Raw genomic sequence first — 14,427 nt, forward strand, 5'->3', positions numbered from 1 at the left:
TAGTACATGAGATGTATAATGTGAAAATTATATCATTGGAAGCTCCTTTCACATACGAATTTAACCGTATGCTTTGTGTAAGTTGCATGTCATATATTATTACTCTAACATTTGGTCAAAGTTAGCCTTGAAAAACGCATTAGGCCCTGTATAGTAAATGGAAGGAGGGAGTAGTAGTGGAAGTGGATCCTCTGATGTAGGTATCCCTGCCTTACCCTCCCTTTCGGTCACTTACTGGCGGACCCCATGCTTTCTAGGCCCCGATGTCAGTTACTCGATGTGTTCGGCCACGTCAGGGGATCCTCATCCGTAGTATACTCCCTCTGTTTTTATTTACTCCGCATAAAACGGAGGGAGTGGTAGTATAAATGACGCGGGCGGGGGAGGGGAGGGACGTCGGTTTGCTCTCAACTGTGGCCCCACAAGCGAGCAAAAATGCAAGACGAAGCGCGTTCCATTTGGTGAGCGACATGGAGGGTCCAGCGTGCCAGGCTGCAACGCGAACGCGACAAGAGCGATGTACAGTCAAAACCGATTGACCGGTCGTCACTGGGACCACTATTCACACCAGAACCTTTGCTGCTCGGCCTACGCCAGCCACTGCCCTAAAACCACACCTAATCTCCAGCCCCTTCCCCCACCTTTCGATCCCCTAGCCTGCATCAAGTGTCCCCTAGTTCACCGAAAAGCCATGGTGCGCCGCAAGATCACTTACAACAAGATGCTGACGCCGGAGCGCCGCGCAGAAATTGCGGCGGCAGTCGGCGCCACAGACCTCCGTTCCCAAGCTCGCTTTGCGGCGGGCCAATCCCCGAGTTCTCTGGAGCCAAGCTACGAGGAGGAGGAAACCGATCCAATGTTCATGGCGGAGGTCGCGGTGCAGAAGGCCCCCGATGGGTATGAGACGATGGACGTCGACTTCGTGTTGGTGTCCGAGTCCCCCATGGGGCAGGCGGACCAGTGGTTCAACCTGGCGATACTAAAGGAGGAGCGGGAGGCAGAGGCTCAACTTGGCGCGGAGCGCGCGCATGCCGCTGCCATCGAGGCTCTCCTGCAGGCGGAACCGGATGTCGTGGATGTGAACCGGGCGGCGGAGGCTCAACTTGAGGCGGAGCACGCGGATGCCACTGCCATTGAGGCCCTCCTGCAGGCGGAACCGGACGTCCTGGACTTGAACTGGGCGGCAGAGGCTCAACTCGACGCAGAGCGCGCGGATGCCGCTCTCATCGAGGCCCTCCTGCAAGCGGAACCGGACGTCCTAGACTTGAACCGGGCGGCGGAGGCTCGACTCGACGCGGAGCGCGCGGATGCCGCTACCATCGAGGCCCTCCAGCAGGCGGAACCGGACGTCCTCGACTTGAACAAGGCGGTGCTCTCATCCGTGCAGAGCGCCCGCACGTTCCGCGTGAACGAGTAGCTGGAGGCCGAGGACAACCACGGTGCGGAGACACACGTCGGCAGCTACGGCTGGTTCGCGCCGGCAGACAAAGACGACGAGGCCGTCTCGTTCCGCGAGCAGTGATAGTTTTTATTTATGTTGTTGTTTTTATGGATCTTTTGCTATGTAAAAACATATATTGTTATGCAAGTCGCCTGACTTGGGTCAGTCTACCATTTCAGGCGGTTGGATGAATATCCTACGTCTCCTAACCCTTCTTCCTCACCTCTTCTTCTTCCCCAACAGACCACCGCACAGGCCGTACGGATACTCCCCAACATGTGGTTGGATAAACATACTCTATGAACGAAAACTATGTGTCAGCGGTAGGATGGCTGAGTTTGGTTTGTTCACATGCGACAGCACGTGTCAGTGAGGGTGCGTTCCCTTGGTTGGGTTTGCAGCGTGCAGGAGCGACTGTGTGAGGGTGCGGTGCGACCGCGGCGTGCAGGAGAGACCGCGTGAGGGTGCGGTGCGACCGCGACAGCCGTGCGCAAGTGTACCTCCTTTTCATTTTGAAAACTTTAGGCAAGCTTGGCAAAAATGTGTGGCGAAGTATGGCAATGCAAGGCCTAGACCCAAACAGGATAAGTACGTACTACGTACTAGGAGTACTAGTGTTAAAAAATAAAGGCGGTGTTTTCCTTCGCGGGATTAATTGATACAAATCCTCGTTTCACGTGTCAATTAATGCGTATTTTTTTCTCCAAAGCCCAAAGAGCTAACCATCTCACTCCTCATCGCTTGATTAATGCAGCGCCATGCAAACCAACCTTCTCACTTCCGCATGCATGCAGGGGATATTAATGTCCTTGGTTGCTAGTACGAGGCAAACCCCATCAATTTTGCCTCGATTAGTGTTAGTGGCCTTTTGCAAATTGTAATTTTGATATACTGGCCTTGTGTACAAAAAAAATGGAGGTAGTAACTATATTTGACTTCCTTCCCCATTGCGGTGACGTCGACGATATCTCGAACATTGTGGTTTGGCGAAGTGCGTTCGACGGAGAACACCATTGAGGGAGACCACGGTAAGTCGTTCGCAAGTGCCGCCTGCAAGCCGAGACAACCGCCTTATTTGCATCCAGGAAGTCTGTTGAACCAAAGGACGCATAAATGTACTAGTACTACTAGTACACAATAGCGTCGTCCGTCCAGCTTAATGCGGTGAGATGGTTTCTCGAATAAGACGATGGAGAAGCGGAGTCAGCGAAGAGTGAAATGATGGTTGCTTCATCCGTGCTTTGTGATTTGATGCCTCACTGCTTTGTGATTTGTGATAGAAGGGATAGGGGAGTAGACTCTGTGCTCTATACTATACATGCGTCCAAGCACGAGAGAAAGAGGAGAGACATTGCATTTTTCTATTCCTTCAATCAATCAATCAATCAGGGAGCTTCGGTTCCATCCTTTTGGCTTTGGCAACACCGTCCACAATGGTTCCCACGATGCCAAAAGCTATTTTCACATTTGGCTACACATTGTGGATGCCCTTAACCGTACCACTTGGTTTTGCTCCTGTGTGCTATCTATACAAATCTCAATTATATTGATCTAAAAAATTATAGAATCAAGATTAGTAAAAAGGAGGTGATTTTGCCGCGTGGATGGCGGGGGAGGTTTCTTATTTTTAGAGGACGTTGTCCTGGCGGTTTGCTAACATGCGGTCCCACGTGTCAGTGCTTTACCAAGCCGATCCGCCTCCCACATGAGGCAGAAGCAACACGTGGTTAACTTGAAGAAGATGAGGGAGAAGCGGATTCAGCAACGAGCGAAATGATGGTTGCTTCGTCCCTCCAACTTATTTTTTAGCATTATTACTTCGTCCCTCCAACTTAACTGTGGGAAAGGTGCAGCTTTGTGATTTGATGCCTCATTGCTCATTACTACGCCGGTGCCATGACTGGGTGCTTCACCCCGGCTGCTCTGCACTGTATTCCGGTATGGCACGTGGACCCGGTAGCTTGATGTCCCACATGTCGGCGAAAGGGACTAGAAGATTTATGAAAGCGAGCGCTCCACTCTTACGACGGAGGAGTACACGACACGACGGCCCAGTGAACTGTCACTTGTACTGTATAGTATTATAGTTTTGCTGTTTCGCACGATCCATCGATACAAACCCGATTAAACAGGAAAGGGCGGGATTTTTCCCGCGCGGTATATGATACTGGCCATACATTTCAAAGGCAATTTTAATGTATGCAAACTGAATAATTAAGTAACAATATGATATCTACTAAAACTAAAAACACATATGATTTATTGTGTTAGAGTGTAGTAGTAGTGTTGTATTGCATAGTTGTTAGATGTAACATGCGAGAACGTGTAGAGATGTAGTTTTGGAGGGCCTACAGAGAGAAAAGCGTAATACGGTCACCGAACTTTAGAATAAGCTGATTACAGTCACTATATACATTTTGCGGTGATTATACGGTCACTTGCTCACGGTTCAGCATCGGATTGCACTCTGTTGACCGGCCAAATAGTCTGCATGGCACCATGTTAACTAGTTAAATTGACCACGTTCCTTGTGGGTCCCACCTGTCAGTTCACATAGGGAAAAGGTCAGATAAACACAAATTTACGTAGGCGCGGCAAGACTCCAACCCGTGCGCGGGAATCACCTGGTTGTGTATGTGTCTGTCAGGGCCTGATGTGTGCGCATGCACGTGTAGGTTGAGCACTTGAGCGTGAGAGTGTGTGTTGGTCGTGTGGTGTACTGGTGTGTGCATGCATGCGTGCGTGTGCGCGTGTGAGTGTTGCGTGCGTGCGTGCGTGGCTGCGTGTGTACGTGTGAGTGTTGCGTGCGTGCGTGGGTGCATGTGTTCATGTGAGTGTTGCGTGCATGCAGTTCGTGTGCATGCAGTTTGTGTGCATGCGTGCGTGTGTGTATAATCACCACACCAGCTCCTGTGTGTTAAAACAGACGGCTCAGCATACCAATACATGGCCACCTTGTCCGCTGTGCCCGCGGTCATGACTTCGAACCACCGTCCAATATTTTTTTGTCGTTTGTTTTCATTCTTACTAGCAAGATGCCCGTGCGTTGCACGTAACATCAAGATGCATTTGTATGACTAATTTATCTTGTGAGAGAAAAGGATGAACGAGGGAAGGCCTTATTTGCAAATGTGGAGAGGTGTGTGGGTACCTTTTTGCGTTTCTTTCCTATCCGTCAGATATAAATCGGACGGCCTATATTGCAGGATGGCAGGCACACCATCATCACCAACTCTATTTTTTATAAGAGTGTATTTTATAAGAGTGTAGATGTAGAGTAGATACAAGCCAACAGGTGGGCCCGATGGTAGTGAGATAATGTGATGCAACCCTAGAGGTGCCACGTGGAGCGTTTAACTGGTCAACTAGTCATGTCTTGAGCAAATACAGAGTTGTATGGTGAGCCCGTGACTGTATAATAACCATAAAACGTAAATGGTGACCGTAATGAGTGGATTCTGAAGTCCAATGTACATATCGTGCTTTCGCTTCAAATACAATAATCGTCACTGTATATATCGCGAGAGAAAGATGAAACATGCGTGAATGTGCTGGGGGCTTACTTTTAGAGGACCTGGAGATAGTTTGTGTGCGTACGTGAAAGGGGCGTAGAGGGGGGTATGCGATGGAGAGAGAGATGCTCTTCGTTTCTCTTTATTATGACTAACTTTATATATAGTATAAAAATATACAAATTCACAGTGCAGAATAAATATCATTGTGGGCACCATGCAATGCAAATTAGCGTTCATACTCCTCCATATAACTTTGTAATGTTGTATATATCTAGAAATTCTAAAATAATTTTTTGGCCACACTTTATTCAAAAGGAATGTTGTATGCGAAATAAACGTGAAGAGAGGGCTTTTTAGATCAATGGGGTACGTGATGTAACATGTGTGAATGTGTAGTTGATGCATTTGGCAGGGCCTAGAGAGGTATGTGTGTGTATTACGTATTCGAGAGAGGCATGGATAGAGGGGCCGGCGGGGGGCGTGGGAGAGATAGCACGAGAAATGAGAGTGGTCTAGAGAGAGAGAGACGAATATGACGTCACGGCGAGAGATTCCCTTGAGTGTGTATATGCAAGGGGGGAGTGGATAGAGGCACCAAGAAAATATATATTTTGTGTGTGGTGTCTGTGTTGGTATGTGTGGGTGTGAGAAGATAACGAGACGTGGGGGCAGAGGGTGTGTCACCGCGTGAGGTCCGGTGGGTCGAGGTGAGGCCCTTCGTTCGGTTTCGTCCTGCGCCACATTGGTCGGCCCGTGACGCATTTAGGGAGACCCATGGATGATTAGTCGTACAAGACAAAGATAGCATAATTGTGAAGGACTCTGTGTCCACTGACAAAGCCGTCTAGGACTTGTAACCCTAGGTTCTCGGACTAAGGTAACCCCTTTATCTCTGATATTACTATTCATCCAACCTAACTTTAAGGGGCATCCTACAGAATGCTCTGCTAGAATCATACTCGTCGATTAGGAAGAGAGGTGTGAGACAATGTGTGAGAGACAGGCCTAAAGATAATGTGCGTACAGGAGACACGTAGGCAGGTCTATGTATATAGAAAGGGTCTATGGGGATTGTGCGTGTGTATGCTTGCGAGAGGAAGAGTGCTTGTGATAAAGGTTAGTGAAAACAGTCGTAAATGGTTACGAGAGGGAGGGAGGGTTATATCGAGAGCATGTGCGCGAGAAAGACACCTCGGGAGAGAGTGTGTGAGCGTGTGTGAGACACCACCGATGGAGAGTGAAACTACACGTAAAAGACTGCTATACACATTGATTAAAGATATAAATTGTATCCAAATATTAGGATGGGATCATGATATTTGCAATTCGCGTAAGGAACGGTCATTGATCCATCAGACATCTAGATGCTATCGAATTTGAGCATGTCTATGTTATTATTCGACACAATTGATTCACATAGTTAGTATTTTGAACTCCAGACAATGCATCGCTTTAGCAATCGAATATAAACGTGAGTATAGTTCATGTTGTGTGTGTAAAGCACATTATACATACGAAAGTTACACAATGAACATTATAAATAGCTACCTATGAACTAGCATATATTTGAATTCAACTTAAGGTGGTTTAAAAAAATCAAATTCAACATGAAGTCCATTCAATTATTTGAATTTGATATCATGGCATTTGTAAATCATACCTAAATTATGGGGGCACCAATCTTTGCTCTGATTTTGTACATAATAGCATATGTAGTCGTGTACAAAATAGATTCAAATTTAGCTCCTCCATTCCAAAATAATCGTAGTTATAGGATTTTCAAGTGTCAAAATTTCAAAAAGAAGCGGATAATTTAATGAGGTTTTCAAACATACAAGGTCAAATTTAACGTTGTCTATTTAGGTCAATCCTCAAAGTTCAAGAGTACTCTAAACGTGAATACTTGTGTTTCAAAATTTTGAACGAAGCGCCAAAAGAGCCTCTACTCGCCCGAAACCACATGAGACCAATGTTTGGTAGTACAAGGAAATTACTTTTCTAATAACTCCGACCCGTGAAACCTACCGGCCCGACGTCCAAAGGTCTAAACCGGGGTAGGTTTGTAGCTTCATCTAGACGCCACGCAACCGCCTCCGAAAAACATTCATACACAATGGCCGCCTAAGCACACATGCGCGCGGCCGAAATCGCTCCCGCCCACTATTTGGGACACCTGGGATTACCATCCTACCCCCGACCCGCAGTAGGTCCGAAATTTAAGAGGGGGGCAAAGTTTGTACTTTCCCCAAATTTCAAACAAGCGCGTCCCATCTTCTGTTCAAAAAAGCCAAAAACAAGTGCGTCCCAGACCGAAACATGGTTCTCCCCCCTCCCCCCCCCCCCCCCCCGCCCACCCGTCCGATTCCCCATTTGTACTCCGTGGGCGCAAAAACTACCTCTCCACCAGCCACGAAACCCCGGCGTCCTCTGTCTGCCACCCCATCCCACCCATCAACCGCCGCCCTCCTCCATCACGCCGGAGCCGATACCCCGACGTCATCGTCCACCGCAACGCCCTCCACGGCTAGTAGTTGAAGCCGAGGTCGAGCCGTCCGTACCCGAGCCAGTTCAACCACGCCGTCCTGCGCCTCACCGCTGCCGCTCCAACTTCGCCACCCTCCACCGCACCGGAGTTGTTCCTGCTACGCCGTCCTTCGCCGCCTCGGATCTGCTTCCCCTCCGCCGATATACGACCACGGCAACACAGTCAACAATTTGGCCATGGGTTTGTCCAAGGATCCACGGTTCTCCAAAACATCGGTTCCCCCGGGACAAAAAAGAAGATCGCCGCGACATATGGAGGAGACCACACTGGCAACCGATAAGGGTACTCCTCTTCCCTTATTCATGCAAATCATACATGTCTTCTTGCATGGTATTCATCCCACAGAAGACACTAGTTGACTGCTTCTTCTTGATACTAGATGTTCCTAGTAACTCACGATGCACAAGGTTTCTCCTCATATACTATTTCACCTTAGCTAGAGGTCCGTCGCCCCCCTGAATTTCAATTCCTAGTCAGTTGATTCCCAATTAACGGAAGCATTCCCCGGCATAACAGGCGCTAGTCCGCCTATTACGCAGGGGAAGCAGCGCCTCGGTGTTTATCTTAGGGGCGTGTGGGGCCTAGAGCTACTGGCACCCGATCTGGAGGTCGGCCGGGATTAAACGGATGGCCTGGGGGCGGTGGCGTGAGGTCGAGGGGAGGGCGGGGCGGTGGAGGCAGGGGTCTGGGCCGGTGGTCGCTGGCGGTTCGAGAAAGATCGTCAACAGTGACTGGCGGGAGGTAGTCGAAGGCCATCTGCCCGTTCCTTATAGATCGGACAGTTCATTAAAAAAATCGACTGACCTATTTATTTTCAGTCGACTGTATCTTGATATGACCACATGTGGTGGTCACCTGGAGGAGTACCTGCATTTCCTGTGCTCATATATTACAAAATCATACGGAGTAGAATCTAGTAATTTTGTTTGCCATGCAATGTTGTAGAGCTATCATATGTCTCCTGTCATTTATTTTTCAGCCACCTGCTATTTGCTACTTTTACAGTGCACTAGTTCTGCACACACTTCACCCATACTCTCACTATTGTGTTTTTATGCAAGGGTATTTCAGAGTCTGCCTCGAGAGAAGCAGAAAAGAAAAGAGAGAAGTTGCTCCAACTTTCTACGTGGGTAAGCACGGCACGTTACAGTGCTATAAAGGGTGCAGTGTCAGCATATGGAGACGGTAAACGTAGCTCTGGAGTTGATGACCTAGCTCGCAATGAACCACCATCCCAGGTGCTTGCTTTAACTTCGCGGTGTCATATGTGGTTGCATGTTCCATATGGTGTCTAGCTTGTATTCGAAAGGCCGAAGTCGGTCTTTATTAAGATAAGGAAAGATATTTTTTACATGAACCACCATCCCGTGAGCACCAGAAGACAAATAGCTAGTCAGGGCACTGGTCGAGCCAGTGACAAGCCCAGCAAAGACAGGCATCACCTGGAAGCCAACTAAAAAGCCGCGATGGTGGCGAAGCAGCCTGCCTCCCACCAGGCTCTCAGGTCCTAGATGATCATGCTCACCACTCCAGCCGGATGTCTAGCTTGTATTGCTTCCAATTTGGTTAAATTGCATCTGCTTAGCTTACACATTATACCTTTGAATATGACATGCCTTTCTGTTTTTAGTACATACTAGTACATCTGTGTATTAACCATGTTCTTACATCAAACTAATGTTCTTGTGTATCCCTCATCAATCACTTATGATGAGGCAGTCAGGCAAGTGGACTACTCCTCATTTAAAGAATGCAGCATCAGCCTCCCGACATGATTCTCAAGAAATAGCAAGGCTAGATGAAGATAGTGAGCGTAGCTTTGTAGTTGATTACCGCATTTCCCCTACACTAGCATCGCAGGTGCTTGCTCTAACTTGGCAGCGTGATATGTGGTTGCATGTTGCATATGGTGTCTAGATTGTAATTCTTCCAATCTGGTTAAACTGCATGTGCTATTCTGCTTAGCTTATACATTATACCTGTTAATGTGACATGCCTTCCTGTATTTAGTACATAGTACATCTGTCTATTAAGCATGTCCTTACATAAAACTATTGTTTTTTTTGTATCCCGCATCAATCAATATGACGAGACACCTTTAGTATATGCAGTGCGATATTAGTTGCATCTTTCATATGATTTATAGCATGCGTTACTTCTAATTTGTTGAAATTCCATTTATGATGGGACGCTTTTAACTTGGCAGAGTCATATTGGTTGCATCTTTCATGTGGTGTCTAGCTTGCATTGCTTCTTATTTGTTGGAATGGTTTCTGCTTAGTTTACACAAACAGTTGTGAACATGCCATGCTGTCCTATTTTTCGTACATATTCCATCCTGGTATCATGTGTTTGCCTTACATCAAAGTAGTGATTGTCAGTATCATGCATGAATGAGTTCTGAAGAGAGAATTTTATTGCTTTTTCTTGTCGGTTTTAGTTGACAATTCAAAATCAATAAAGTGGAAGGAAGTTAGCAAGGCAGCGGATAAAGGTGCTCCTTCCAAACGGAGGGCCTCTACAGTTTCTACTCCTCCATCCCCCCAAGATGATTTCCAAGACAACACATGCATAGACACTCAACGTAGGTGTGTTTATGATGAGCACGTCTCCCCTAGTGCACCATCACCGGTGCTCCCTCTAACTTGGCACTGTTATATGTGGTTGCATGTTATGTGTGATGTCTAGCTTGTATTGCTTCTAATTTTGTTGAATTCCATCTGCTTACTTTACACATTATACTTGAATAAGACACGTGTTCCTGTTTCTAGAACATACAATATCTGTCTATCACACCATGTTCTTACATCAAATTACTATTGTTGTGTAACCTGCAATAATCACTTATCATAAGACACGTTTGACTTCGAAGTGTGATATAGGTTACATCTCGCATTCTTTTCTAGCTTGTACTACTAATTTGTTGAAATGGCACTTATGACGAGACAGTTTTAACTTGGTAGAGTGATATTCGTTGCATCTTTCATATGGTGTCTAGCTTTCATTGCTTCTAATTTGTTGAAATGCCTTCTCCTTAGTTTACACATCATAAGCTGTGAATATGCAATGGCACTAATGACGAGAGACCTCTAACTTGGTAGTGTGATGTTGTTTGCATCTTGCATATGATTTATTTCTTGTACTGCTTCACATTTGTTTAAAAGCCATTTATGATGAAACACTGTTAACTTGGCAGAGCAATATTTGTAGCATCTTTCATATGGTGTCTACCTTTCCTTGCATTGCTTCTAATTTAGTGAAATGTCTTCTGCTTAGTTTACACATCATAGTTCTGGTTATCTCTTCTGTCCTGTTTTTCGTACATATTACATCCTCCTATCATGTGGTTGTCTAACATCAAAGTTCAGTTCGTCTATATCACGCATCAATTTGTTCTGAAGAACTAAATTGTTATTCGTTTTTCTTGTCGGCTTGACTTAACATGGCACAGAGAAAGAGGAAGAAACACAGAATGGCGGGGAATGGGAACCGGAAGAATCCTGCAGATTCTGCTGGTACTGATGGTGCAATAGAAGGTCAAAGTCCAGTAGAAAATTCTACAAACAGGGTATCCCATGCTACACAAGCTGCAGAAAAAGCCAAACAGAAACAAATAGCTGCCACCAAACAAGCAGAGACAGCCCTAGTTCTTGCAACACCTTCCACAGTACTACCAGCTGCACGAGTTACTCGTGCGTCAACTGAGCTAGCAGCACGTTCCCAAGCTCCCTTGCCACCTGACACTACTTCCCAAGCACTCTTGACACAAGACGAGTTGGCAAGATCAGATGAACCTTGTGAGCTTCAACAGCAAGAAGGTAGTTGCTGGAGTCAAGTTACAGTTGCATGCTTCTTTATATGTAGTCTCACAATTTGATGTACACTAACACTTCCTATGTTCGTTGTTGGACTAGCACCTAGGTGCAAGAGGAAACAAACATCAGGGATAATGCTCGATAGGTTAACTAAATCTAGAGGAGGAAGAATGGAGATCTGTTTTGAGGCAGGTTTAAAAAGGCCACGTGATGCTACAGAGTCAGCCAAGTTAGTATCAGAGGCAGCGGTTGCCGTTAGGTGTCATGTACGTATCCTCCCAACATGGATTCAGTACAGGAATGACAAAGATGAAACCCAGTTCAACACCTTCCTCGACCATTTATCTGTAAGTATGGTTATGTATGGAGACTAGAAATATCGTCTTGCTCTGTCCCATACTTTCTAGGTTGCTGATAATGAGACTCCCATAATTTTCAGCAAATGAGGTTCAAGTTGGATAGCCAAGATGATGCAACCAGACAAGCTTGCACCCATGTTTGCAAGTCTGCTCTACGGCAGTATCGGTATAACTTGAGGAAAACTCACTTTGAAGGCAAGGCTAACAATGAACTTTCCCAAACATCTCTAGTGGAAAATATACCGGATGAAGATTGGAGGGGCCTCGTTAAACACTGGTCTAATCCGAAGTATCAGGTACATTATATATATGTGATCAGATCACATGTTGAAGTCCTATTTACGCATGTGCCACACAAATCTATCTTCTTGTAGGTGAACTGTTCAAAGAACAAGGCCAACCGTACGAAAGTGAAATTCCAACAGACGACATGATCTCGTAGCTATATTGCACACTGCGAGGCTCTTGTAATTAGCTGTTGTTTCACTCTTTTCGCTGTACCATATTATCAGATCTATATTGACTTGTTCCAAATGCAGAGGAAAGCCCGCAAGGACCAAAAAGTACCTGAACCAAATGTTGTGGAAATCTTCAAGGACTGTCACACCAGCAAGAAGAAGGGCATGACTACACCAGTCAAAGCCGCTGTTGTAAGTCCTTAATCCTCATGCCTTTTAACTACTACTTACTCTGACTTGTGCCTTGAACTGCATGGTTTGCAGCCAATGTCTATTACTCTTTTCAATTTTATACACAATTGTCTTAGTGTATCATTGCACCTTATAAGGTTTAAAAGAGAGGAGTGATGTTCCTTTGATCTTGACCTCTAATCTAGTTCCGTGCTGGACTTGCTCACACAACGTTACAATTGCATGTTTGTCTATTCTCAGTTGTTTTGTGATATGAATGATGTCATACTATGCTTACCGTATTAACTTTGTCTCTTTATCCTTAGCCCTCAATACAATGTGAAGAAATAGACAATACATTAGCGATGGTACATGGTTATATGTTTGGAACCTGGTTTTATTATGTACTTTGCAACAAAATACAACTAATATTTTACATGGGTTCACCAGAATAAGTTTTGTATATAGACCAAAGCTATTTTGTTTGGTTTTGCTGCCTCCTTAATATCTTCTGTTCTGGTACTACTAATGTAAAACCTCAACTTTTCAGCGAGCTATGGAAAAAATGGTGGAACCGCCACCTTCTGAAGGTGGCGAGGCAACTATAACCGGAATGTCAGATCTTGCTGCAGAGGGTCAGTGCCTGTCCACTAACAGTGCCAAAAGCACGTTCCTACGTAATACTGGGTCGGTTGTTAAGGCAATCTCGTCCAAACTGCCTCATGATCAAGATATACAAGCTCAAAACAATGTTGTATCTGCGCTCCAAACACAAGTCCATTCCCTAACAGAGACCCTTTGTGAAACAAGGAGAGACATTGTTCGATGTTGTCAAGATATGCATGGTTTTGAAACCAGACTATCAGACATTTGCTCTGTTGTTCAGGAGCCTAGGAGAACTGAAGGCGAAGGTTATGGTGCTCCATCGGACAATACAGCATGAAAACATAATAGTCAGGTCAAATGAACTGAGCTTCTGAACTTCTGGTGGTGTCGGGGATATACCCCGCGGTATGACCCGGCCGGAAGTATGACCCGGCCAGACTTGGCATTTCACTGATGACCCGGCCGGACTCATGGGTCTGGCGGCTCATTGGTCAAATAGCTCATGGACCAGACGACTCACTGGAGACCCGGCGGGCGGATCAGACGGACGCCACGGCCCAAGGCCCAGCAGGCTGGCTTATACTCCGGTGGGCCGGCTTAAGATGAAAGGTGTGAGGATTATTTCCTTTACAAGGAAGCAAGACCCGGACTTGTATTCAACTTATAAAGAAAGATAGACTAGTCCTAATCCTACTAGGACTCCGCATGTAACCCGCCCCTCTAACTTATATAAGGAGGGGCAGGGCTCCCCAAAGAGGGACGGGTAACAAGAAACAATCTCTAGGGCTAGACACCGAGAGCCGGTTCCCGGCGACTCTCCCGTGATCATAATCAGACCTAGCCTCAAACAGCATGTAGGGTTGTTACCGGATGATGTTTCCCGGGGCCCGAAGCTGTCTAAATCCTTGTCTTGTGTTGCGTCTCTCGATTCCGCTCAACCCCTCTCAAGCTACCACATAGATGCGTTGGCCTCGCGACTAAGTCCTGACACTAAGGACATCTGCCGTGACAAATCCACGACAGGTGGTGCATTTATCTGGTAGACTGTTAACTTTTATGCCAACCTTCCTTTTGTTTTATAGTTGTAATTTGTTTTGGTGCGATACAAAATTTGTTCTTAACGTGCAGCCACCGGCTGAAGAAAACAACAAGCCATTTTTGTATAGTGTAGGGTGTTCCCTATATTTGCACTGGTGGCGAACTTTGATGCCCAGTGGATGTAATATGTGTAATAGCCGTGATAGCCTAGCGTAAGTTGCTTGCTTATTTATTTCCTTATTGTCTTGTTTATTTGTTTAATTGTAGTCAGTGCAGTTATTTTTCCGCGGTTTGCTAGTGGCTGCAATAACCTATTTTTTAAAACTAGGCCACAATAACCATGGGCTACATATTTACTGTAGTTAACATGGGCCTCCTACGGGCCGTAGAAACAATGGGCCTTCTAAGGGCCGTAGAAACAATGGGCCTTCTATGGGGCGTAGAAACAATGGGCCTTCTGTGATGATAATTTTGGTAAT

Source organism: Aegilops tauschii, chromosome 4 (assembly GCF_002575655.3).
Source record: "Aegilops tauschii subsp. strangulata cultivar AL8/78 chromosome 4, Aet v6.0, whole genome shotgun sequence".
Lineage (NCBI taxonomy): Eukaryota > Viridiplantae > Streptophyta > Magnoliopsida > Poales > Poaceae > Aegilops > Aegilops tauschii.